Source organism: Triticum dicoccoides, chromosome 2A (assembly GCF_002162155.2).
Source record: "Triticum dicoccoides isolate Atlit2015 ecotype Zavitan chromosome 2A, WEW_v2.0, whole genome shotgun sequence".
Classification (NCBI taxonomy): domain Eukaryota; kingdom Viridiplantae; phylum Streptophyta; class Magnoliopsida; order Poales; family Poaceae; genus Triticum; species Triticum dicoccoides.
Genome location: NC_041382.1, coordinates 404,439,587 through 404,449,785, shown reverse-complemented (window position 1 = coordinate 404,449,785; position 10,199 = coordinate 404,439,587).

The window sequence follows — 10,199 nt, the reverse complement described above, 5'->3', positions numbered from 1 at the left end:
GATCTTCGTACAAAAATGCGCCCCCCCGTGTACCCACGTGTGCGTGCGTGGATGTCACTGTGATCCAGCAACACGTCACTGTGATCAATCCACACAAGGAGGTCGTGACAACGCCTCCGCATGTGCGATGTGGCTTCATGAACTATAAGAGAGACACTGTGTAGCGTGCCATTGGAATTCTAATTTACATGTTTTGCACATACTCGAAGTACTAGTAAGGTACACGTGCATTGCACGCATCAGATTTGGCAACCAAATTATGAATAAATACCACACTATAGCATGTAAGCTTTGATTCATATATGCTTGATGTAGACGTTCGTTTAATTCTTATAGTTCATCTCATTCAAAATCAATTAGTTTTTATAAAAAATCTAGGGCCTCTTTGATTTGTAGGATTTCCGAAACGCGGGAATAGGAAAAACATGGGATTAGAGTGGAATGTCGTCTTGAATCCTACAGGATTGTACGAGTGTTTGATTGTGCATAAAAAACATAGGATTCTTTCAAAGAGGTTTGAGTGGATGGGATGTTTCCTATCAAATATAGTGCAAATGAATCCTATGGAAAAATTCCTATGGTTTACAATCCTTCGAATCAAACAACCAAGATAGGAAAAATTCCTAAGGATTAGAATCCTCCAAAATTCCTTCAGAATCCTTTGAATCAAAGAAGCCCTTAATCTATTTTATGATTCATGGAATTGTGCATTATAAAGCATAAAGTAAAAACAAATAATGGCAATTCAACTAGAAAAAAAAGTTTGGGTAGTTATGATACGAAAGATTCTAGAACAAAGGAGAGGCACTTGTGTTTTGAGGTTTGTGAATTATGCTTAAGTTCAACCATGGAGTCTGCTAGATTGTACTTTTGGCAAAATCCAATGGGGGGGCTAGAAGATGGTGCGAGGGGCCAAGTGGAGGGAGACTATGAAGGAGTGCACAAGTGTGAGATCGATATTTAAAGAGAGTGGGCGAGAACGTGTGCTGCTGCAGGCAGTGGCGGAGCCATGAAAAATAAATGAGCTAGGGGGCCAAGCATTGCTAATCCTTTACGAGGAGGACCAATTCATCAACTTAAACCATTTTACCAGCAATTGTCTAATGATCACATTCATATTAGCCTCGATATATACTGATGTTAGGGGGGGGGGGCACAACCCTTGCTGCCTCCTGTCTTCGCCACTTGCGCGCGTCTGAGAGATGAAGCGGAAGGCATGGATGATGAGAGAGGGACGTTGGATATATAATTAATGTGGGTGTATTAGCTATGTAATCCTATATAGAGAGGTATAGATTGATCGATGTGGACGTGGGAAAGAGGGTGAGACCTCACTATATATATAGATTGATCGGTTTGTGTGGAAAACTGTGAAAGACCTAGCTATATACACATACACATAGAGGAACATTGATCATTGCGCATGCACGTGAGAGATAAAGAATGCCTAATATGATGGAGAGGGGGGGGGGTGCATGCATGGGAGACCAACCGGAAGAAAAAGATTGCATGTGTGCGATGGATAATGCCGACTGCTAGTGTGTGTGCTGGAAATATGCCCTAGAGGCAATAATAAAAGCATTATAATTATATTTCCTTATTCATGATAATTGTCTTTATTCATGCTATAATTGTGTTATCCGGAAATCGTAATACATGTGTGAATACACAGACACCAACATGTCCCTAGTAAGCCTCTAGTTGACTAGCTCGTTGATCAACAGATAGTCATGGTTTCTTAAGTATGGACATTGGATGTCACTGATAACGAGATCACATCATTAGGAGAATGATGTGATGGACAAGACCCAATCCTAAACATAGCACAAGATCGTATAGTTCGTTTGCTAGAGTTTTCCAATGTCAAGTATCTTTTCCTTAGACCATGAGATCGTGTAACTCCCGGATACCGTAGGAGTGCTTTGGGTGTACCAAACGTCACAACGTAACTAGGTGACTATAAAGGTATACTACAGGTATCTCTGAAAGTGTCTGTTGGGTTGACACGGATCAAGACTGGGATTTGTCACTCCGTATGACGGAGAGGTATCACTGGGCCCACTCGGTAATGCATCATCATAATGAGCTCAAAGTGACCAAGTGTATGGTCACGGGATCATGCATTACGGTACGAGTAAAGTGACTTGCCGGTAACGAGATTGAACGAGGTATTGGGATACCGACGATCGAATCTCGGGCAAGTAACATACCGATTGACGAAGGGAATTGTATACGGGGTTGCTTGAATCCTCGACATCGTGGTTCATCCAATGAGATCATCGAGGAGCATGTGGGAGCCAACATGGGTATCCAGATCCTGCTGTTGGTTATTGACCAGAGAGCGATCTCGGTCATGTCTACATGTCTCCCGAACCCGTAGGGTCTACACACTTAAGGTTCGGTGACGCTAGGGTTGTAGGGATATGTATATGCAGTAACCCGAATGTTGTTCGGAGTCTCGGATGAGATCCCGAATGTCACGAGGAGTTCCGAAATGGTCCGGAGGTAAAGAATTATATATGGGAAATCTTGTTTTGGTCACCGGAAAGGTTTCGCGCATTATCGGTATTGTACCGGGAGTGCCGAAAGGGGTCCGACGGTCCACCAAGGGGGTCCACCTGCCCCGGGGGGCCACATGGGCTGTAGGGGTGTGCGCCTTGTCCTATATGGGCCAAGGGCACCAGCCCCAAGAGGCCCATGCGCCAAGAGATGAGGGAAAGGAAGAGTCCTAAAGGGGGAAGGCACCTCCTAGGTGCCTTGGGGAGGATGGACTCCTCCCTGGCCGCACCCTTCCTTGGAGGAAGGGCCAAGGCTGCGCCCCCCTCTCCCTTGGCCCTATATATAGTGGGGGGAAGGGAGGGCAGCCACACCTAAGCCCTGGCGCCTCCCTCTCCCTCTCCAACACCTCCTCCTCCTCCGTAGAGCTTGGCGAAGCCCTGACGGAGTACTGCAGCTCCACCACCACCACGCCGTCGTGCTGCTGCTGGAGCCATCTTCCTCAACCTCTCCTTCCCCTTGCTGGATCAAGAAGGAGGAGACGTCACGCTGACCGTACGTGTGTTGAACACGGAGGTGCCGTCCGTTCGGCGCTAGGATCTCCGGTGATTTGGATCACGTAGAGTACGCCTTCCTCATCCCCGTTCTTTGAACGCTTCCGCGCGTGATCTACAAAGGTATGTAGATGCAATCCGATCACTCGTTGCTAGATGAACTCCTAGATAGATCTTGGTGAAACCGTAGGAAATTTTTTGTTTTCTGCAACGTTCCCCAACAGTGGCATCATGAGCTAGGTCTATGCGTAGTTCTTTTGCACGAATAGAACACAATTTGTTGTGGGCGTTGATGTTGTCAACTTTCTTGCCACTACTAGTCTTATCTTGCTTCAACGGTATTGTGGGATGAAGCGGCCCGGACCAACCTTACACGTACGCTTACGTGAGACCGGTTCCAGCGACTAACATGCACAAGTTGCATAAGGTGGCTGGCGGGTGTCTGTCTCTCCCACTTTAGTTGGAGCGGATTCGATGAAAAGGGTCCTTATGAAGGGTAAATAGAAGTTGACAAATCACGTTGTGGCTTTCACGTAGGTAAGAAAACGTTCTTGCTAGAACCCTTTTGCAGCCACGTAAAACTCGCAACAACAATTAGAGGACGTCTAACTTGTTTTTGCAGCAAGTGTTCTGTGATGTGATATGGCCAAAGTTGTGATGAATGATGAATGATATATATGTGATGTATGAGATGTTCATGCTATTGTAATAAGAATCACGACTTGCATGTCGATGAGTATGACAACCTTCAGGAGCCATAGGAGTTGTCTTTATTTTTTGTATGACCTGCGTGTCATTGAGAAACGCCATGTAAATTACTTTACTTTATTGCTAAACGCGTTAGCCGTAGTAGTAGAAGTAATAGTCGGCGAGCAACTTCATGGAGACACGATGATGGAGATCATGATGATGGAGATCATGGTGTCATGCCGGTGACAAGATGATCATGGAGCCCCAAGATGGAGATCAAAGGAGCTATGTGATATTGGCCATATCATGTCACTATTATTGTTTGATTGCATGTGATGTTTATCATGTTTCTGCATCTTGTTTACTTAGAACGACGGTAGTAAATAAGATGATCCCTCATAATAATTTCAAGAAATTGTTCCCCCTAACTCTGCACCGTTGCGACAGTTCGTTGTTTCGAAGCACCACGTGATGATCGGGTGTTAGATTCTAACGTTCACATACAACGAGTGTAAGACAGATTTACACATGCAAACACTTAGGTTGACTTGACGAGCCTAGCATGTACAAACATGGCCTCGGAACACAGAAGACCGAAAGGTCGAGCATGAGTCGTATAGAAGATACGATCAACATGAAGATGTTCACCGATGTTGACTAGTCCGTCTCACGTGATGATCGGACACGGCCTAGTTAACTCGGATCATGTTATACTTAGATTACTGGAGGGATGTCTATCTAAGTGGGAGTTCATTGAATAATTTGATTAGATGAACTTAATTATCATGAACTTAGTCTAAATTTTTTACAATATGTCTTGTAGATCAAATGGCCAACGTAGTCCTCAACTTCAACGCGTTCCTAGAGAAAACCAAGCTGAAAGACGATGGCAGCAACTACACGGACTGGGTCCAGAACCTGAGGATCATCCTCATAGCTGCCAAGAAAGATTATGTCCTACAAGCACCGCTAGGTGACACACCTGTCCTCCCTGCAGAACAAGACGTTATGAACGCTTGGCAGGCACGTACCGATGACTACTCCCTCGTTCAGTGCGGCATGCTTTACAACTTAGAGCCGGGGCTCCAAAAGCGTTTTGAGAGACACGGAGCATATGAGATGTTCGAAGAGCTGAAAATGGTTTTCCAAGCTCATGCCCGGGTCGAGAGATATCAAGTCTCCGACAAGTTCTTCAGCTGTAAGATGGAGGAAAACAGTTCTGTCAGTGAACACATACTCACTATGTCTGGGTTGCATAACCGCTTGACTCAGCTGGGAGTTAATCTCCCGGATGACGCGGTCATTGACAGAATCCTTCAGTCGCTTCCACCGAGCTACAAGAGCTTTGTGATGAACTTCAATATGCAGGGGATGGAAAAGACCATTCCTGAAGTATTTGCAATGCTGAAATCAGCAGAGGTAGAAGTCAAAAAGGAACATCAAGTGTTGATGGTGAATAAAACCACTAAGTTCAAGAAGGGCAAGGGAAAGAAAGCTTTCAAGAAGGACGGCAAGGGAGTTGCCGCGCCCGGCAAGCAAGCTGCCGGGAAGAAGCCAAAGAATGGACCCAAGCCCGAGACTGAGTGCTTTTATTGCAAGGAAAGTGGTCACTGGAAGCGGAACTGCCCCAAATACTTAGCGGACAAGAAGGCCGGCAAAACGAAAGGTATATGTGATATACATGTAATTGATGTGTACCTTACCAGTACTCGTAGTAGCTCCTGGGTATTTGATACCGGTGCGGTTGCTCACATTTGTAACTCAAAACAGGAGCTGCGGAATAAGCGGAGACTGGCAAAGGACGAGGTGACGATGCGCGTCGGGAATGGTTCCAAGGTCAATGTGATCGCTGTCGGCACTCTACCTCTACATTTACCTTCGGGATTAGTTTTAAACCTTAATACTTGTTATTTAGTGCCAGCTTTGAGCATGAACATTGTATCAGGATCTCGTTTAATTCGAGATGGCTACTCATTTAAATCCGAGAATAATGGTTGTTCTATTTATATGAGAGATATGTTTTATGGTCATGCTCCGATGGTGAATGGTTTATTCTTAATGAATCTCGAGCGTAATGCTACACATGTTCATAGTGTGAGTACCAAAAGATGTAAGATTGATAATGATAGTCCCACATACTTGTGGCACTGCCGCCTTGGTCACATAGGTGTCAAACGCATGAAGAAGCTCCATGCTGATGGACTTTTAGAGTCTCTTGATTACGAATCATTTGACACGTGCGAACCATGCCTCATGGGTAAAATGACCAAGACTCCGTTCTCAGGAACAATGGAGCGAGCAACCAACTTATTGGAAATCATACATACTGATGTGTGCGGTCCAATGAGTGTTGAGGCTCGCGATGGCTATCGTTATGTTCTCACCCTCACTGATGACTTGAGTAGATATGGGTATGTCTACTTAATGAAACACAAGTCTGAGACCTTTGAAAAGTTCAAGGAATTTCAGAGTGAGGTTGAGAATCAACGTGACAGGAAAATCAAGTTCCTGCGATCAGATCGTGGAGGAGAATACTTGAGTCACGAGTTTGGCACACACTTAAGAAAATGTGGAATAGTTTCACAACTCACGCCGCCTGGAACACCTCAGCGTAATGGTGTGTCCGAACGTCGTAATCGCACTCTATTAGATATGGTGCGATCTATGATGTCTCTTACCGATTTACCGCTATCTTTTTGGGGCTATGCTTTAGAGACTGCCACATTCACTTTAAATAGGGCTCCGTCGAAATCCGTTGAGACGACACCGTATGAATTATGGTTTGGGAAGAAACCTAAGCTGTCGTTTCTAAAAGTTTGGGGATGCGATGCTTATGTCAAGAAACTTCAACCTGAAAAGCTCGAACCCAAGTCGGAAAAATGCGTCTTCATAGGATACCCTAAAGAAACTATTGGGTATACCTTCTACCTCAGATCCGAACGCAAGATCTTTGTTGCCAAGAATGGATCCTTTCTAGAGAAGGAGTTTCTCTCGAAAGAAGTAAGTGGGAGGAAAGTAGAACTTGATGAAGTATTACCTCTTGAACCGGAAAATGGCGCAACTCAAGAAAATGTTCCTGAGGTGCCTGCACCGACTAGAGAGGAAGTTAATGATGATGATCAGGATACTTCTGATCAAGCTCCTACTGAAATTCGAAGGTCCACAAGGACACGTTCCGCACCAGATTGGTACGGCAACCCTGTCTTGGAAATCATGTTGTTAGACAACGGTGAACCTTCGAACTATGAAGAAGCGATGGCGGGCCCGGATTCCGACAAATGGCCGGAAGCCATGAAATCCGAGATAGGATCCATGTATGAAAACGAAGTATGGACTTTGACTGACTTGCCTGTAGAGCGGCGAGCCATAGAATATAAATGGATCTTTAAGAAGAAGACAGACACGGATGGTAATGTGACCATCTATAAAGCTCGGCTTGTCGCTAAGGGTTATCGACAAGTTCAAGGGGTTGACTACGATGAGACTTTCTCACCGGTAGCGAAGCTAAAGTCCGTCCGAATCATGTTAGCAATTGCCGCATTCTACGATTATGAGATATGGCAAATGGACGTCAAAACGGCATTCCTTAATGGTTTCCTTAAGGAAGAATTGTATATGATGCAGCCGGAAGGTTTTGTCGATCCTAAATATGCTGACAAGGTGTGCAAGCTCCAACTCTCGATTTATGGGCTGGTGCAAGCATCTCGGAGTTGGAACATTCACTTTGATGAGATGATCAAAGCGTTTGGGTTTATGCAGACTTATGGAGAAGCCTGCGTTTACAAGAAAGTGAGTGGGAGCTCTGTAGCATTTCTCATATTATATGTAGATGACATACTTTTGATGGGAAATGATATAGAGCTTTTGGACAGCATTAAGGCCTACTTGAATAAGAGTTTTTCAATGAAGGACCTTGGAGAAGCTGCTTATATATTAGGCATCAAGATCTACAGAGATAGATCAAGACACCTCATAGGTCTTTCACAAAGCACATACCTTGACAAGATATTGAAGAAGTTCAATATGGATCAGTCTAAGAAGGGGTTCTTGCCTGTATTGCAAGGTGTGAAATTGAGCTCAGCTCAATGTCCGACCACGGCAGAAGATATAGAAGAGATGAGTGTCATCCCCTATGCCTCAGCCATAGGGTCTATTATGTATGCCATGCTGTGTACCAGACCTGATGTAAACCTTGCCGTAAGTTTGGTAGGTAGGTACCAAAGTAATCCCGGCAAGGAACACTGGACAGCGGTCAAGAATATCCTGAAGTACCTGAAAAGGACTAAGGAAATGTTTCTCGTTTATGGAGGTGACGAAGAGCTCATCGTAAAAGGTTACGTCGACGCTAGCTTTGACACAGATCTGGATGACTCTAAGTCACAAACCGAATACGTGTATATTTTGAATGGTGGGGCAGTAAGCTGGTGTAGTTGCAAGCAGAGCGTCGTGGCGGGATCTACATGTGAAGCGGAGTACATGGCAGCCTCGGAGGCAGCGCATGAAGCAATTTGGGTGAAGGAGTTCATCACCGACCTAGGAGTCATACCCAATGCGTCGGGGCCAATCAAACTCTTCTATGACAACACTGGAGCTATTGCACTTGCCAAGGAGCCCAGGTTTCACAAGAAGACCAGGCACATCAAGCGTCGCTTCAACTCCATTCGTGAAAATGTTCAAGATGGAGACATAGATATTTGTAAAGTACATACGGACCTGAATGTAGCAGATCCGTTGACTAAACCTCTCCCTAGAGCAAAACATGATCAACACCAGAATTCCATGGGTGTTCGATTCATCACAATGTAACTAGATTATTGACTCTAGTGCAAGTGGGAGACTGTTGGAAATATGCCCTAGAGGCAATAATAAAAGCATTATTATTATATTTCCTTATTCATGATAATTGTCTTTATTCATGCTATAATTGTGTTATCCGGAAATCGTAATACATGTGTGAATACACAGACACCAACATGTCCCTAGTAAGCCTCTAGTTGGCTAGCTCGTTGATCAACAGATAGTCATGGTTTCCTGACTATGGACATTGGATGTCATTGATAATGAGATCACATCATTAGGAGAATGATGTGATGGACAAGACCCAATCCTAAACATAGCACAAGATCGTATAGTTCGTTTGCTAGAGTTTTCCAATGTCAAGTATCTTTTCCTTAGACCATGAGATCGTGTAACTCCCGGATACCGTAGGAGTGCTTTGGGTGTACCAAACGTCACAACGTAACTGGGTGACTATAAAGGTATACTACGGGTATCTCCGAAAGTGTCTGTTGGGTTGACACGGATCAAGACTGGGATTTGTCACTCCGTATGACGGAGAGGTATCACTGGGCCCACTCGGTAATGCATCATCATAATGAGCTCAAAGTGACCAAGTGTATGGTCACGGGATCATGCATTACGGTACGAGTAAAGTGACTTGCCGGTAACGAGATTGAACGAGGTATTGGGATACCGACGATCGAATCTCGGGCAAGTAACATACCGATTAACGAAGGGAATTGTATACGGGGTTGCTTGAATCCTCGACATCGTGGTTCATCCGATGAGATCATCGAGGAGCATGTGGGAGCCAACATGGGTATCCAGATCCCGCTGTTGGTTATTGACCGGAGAGCGATCTCGGTCATGTCTACATGTCTCCCGAACCCGTAGGGTCTACACACTTAAGGTTCGGTGACGCTAGGGTTGTAGGGATATGTATATGCAGTAACCCAAATGTTGTTCGGAGTCCCGGATGAGATCCCAGACGTCACTAGGAGTTCCGTAATGGTCCGGAGGTAAATAATTATATATGGGAAGTCTTGTTTTGGTCACCGGAAAGGTTTCGCGCATTATCGGTATTGTACCGGGAGTGCCGAAAGGGGTCCGGCGGTCCACCAAGGGGGTCCACCTGCCCCGGGGGGCCACATGGGATGTAGGGGTGTGCGCCTTGGCCTATATGGGCCAAGGGCACCTGCCCCAAGAGGCCCATGCGCCAAGAGATGAGGGAAAGGAAGAGTCCTAAAGGGGGAAGGCACCTCCTAGGTGCCTTGGGGAGGATGGACTCCTCCCTGGCCGCACCCTTCCTTGGAGGAAGGGCCAAGGCTGCGCCCCCTCTCCCTTGGCCCTATATATAGTGGGGGGAAGGGAGGGCAGCCACACCTAAGCCCTGGCGCCTCCCTCTCCCTCTCCAACACCTCCTCCTCCTCCATAGAGCTTGGCGAAGCCCTGATGGAGTACTGCAGCTCCACCACCACCACGCTGTCGTGCTGCTGCTGGAGCCATCTTCCTCAACCTCTCCTTCCCCTTGCTGGATCAAGAAGGAGGAGACGTCATGCTGACCGTACGTGTGTTGAACACGGAGGTGCCGTCCGTTCGGCGCTAGGATCTCTGGTGATTTGGATCACATCGAGTACGCCTTCCTCATCCCCGTTCTTTGAACGCTTCCGCGCGTGATCT